The sequence below is a fragment of the Bison bison genome, unplaced genomic scaffold (genome assembly GCF_000754665.1).
Source record: "Bison bison bison isolate TAMUID 2011002044 unplaced genomic scaffold, Bison_UMD1.0 scf7180017864183, whole genome shotgun sequence".
Taxonomy (NCBI): Eukaryota; Metazoa; Chordata; class Mammalia; order Artiodactyla; family Bovidae; genus Bison; species Bison bison.
This window is the reverse complement of record NW_011494755.1, coordinates 3,532,785-3,533,919: the sequence shown is the minus strand read 5'-3', so window position 1 is coordinate 3,533,919 and position 1,135 is coordinate 3,532,785. Positions and strand designations below refer to the sequence as shown.

Here is a 1,135-nt window from a genome sequence, read left to right as displayed (position 1 = left end):
AATTAAGCCACAGCGCTCCGCTCCCCCCGCCCCCCAGCAGAAGGAGCAGCCAGCAGGAAAAGCACAGCCACCTCCGCTGCCACCACCACCACCTTCTCCTCCTCTTCCTCCCTCGCTTCTCCTCCTCCTCCTCTTCCTCCTCCCCCTCCAGCTCTCTCCCTCCTCCTCCTCCTCCCCCTCTTCTCTCTCGCTTCTTCTCCTCTTCCAACAGCCAGTCCATGCAGGGGACTTCCTCTCCTCCCGGCTCCACCAACCCTCCTCGGCCGAATGAATGAGCGCGTTTGTGCCTCCACCACCCCGCGCTCTCCTCCCCGCAGCACTCGGACCACCCCGAGGTGCTGGTTAATTGCAGTAACTTACAGAAGAAGCGTCCCGGCGCCGGGAGGTGTTTCGGGTTCTCCAGCCCCACCGCCTCCTTATCCTCTTTCTCTTTCTCCTCTTCCTGCTCGGGTTATTGTTGTGGAAGTTGTTTGGGAGTCTCATGTGCTTCTGCCGGGTCTCAGCAATGGAGGATCGCCATCTTCCCTGCCTTCCTCGGCTCCTCAGACTCGCTGCAGCTGCAGATGACCTGAGATATCCGTCTCTCTCTCCCTCTCTCTCCCTCCCTCCCTCTCCCTCTCACTCTCTCCCTCTCTCTCTCCTCTTCTCTCTCCTCTCCCTTTCCCTCGCGCGCTCTCTCTCTCTCTCTCCCTCCCTCTGTGTCTCTCTCTGAATAATGAGCAACCAGAGGGAGAGAGAAAGCAAGACAGAAAGAGAGAAGGCAGACAATCTTCTGCCACACAAAACGCCGGAGCACCAGGGGGTGCGCGAAGCCTTTCTAATAACAACAACAACGTGCGGGAGAGAAGAAGAAAAAAAAAAGAAAGAAAGAAATGAGGAAAGGGCTGGAGGTGGGGGGGAACGGGAAGAATTATCCAAGAGCTGGAGAAGAGCAGAAGGAGAAGGTGGAGGAGATGCTGAGGCTGCGGCTGCTGTCCCCCCTCCCCCTCGCTGAACCCCAGAAGGAGGCAAGGTGGTTGCAAAGTTAAGGCTGGGACATTGTCTTTGTCACTCAGAGCAACACAGAGCCAGGCCAGTGAGATGCAAGAGGAGGCGGTGGCGGCGGCGGAGGAGGAGGTGGTGGAGGAGGAGGAGG

At 58.4% G+C, this 1,135-nt stretch overlaps 1 protein-coding gene across 1 annotated transcript in view; it reads right to left on the bottom strand.

Annotated features, from left to right (window-relative positions):
* ZNF462 (zinc finger protein 462) overlaps positions 1–634 on the bottom strand; it is a 152,888-nt gene extending 152,254 nt beyond the window's left edge. Inside the window, 1 exon segment of the mRNA XM_010843617.1 lies at positions 361–634. The gene's annotated coding sequence lies outside the window, so the exon portion shown is untranslated.
* Positions 635–1,135: the final 501 nt, after the last annotated feature.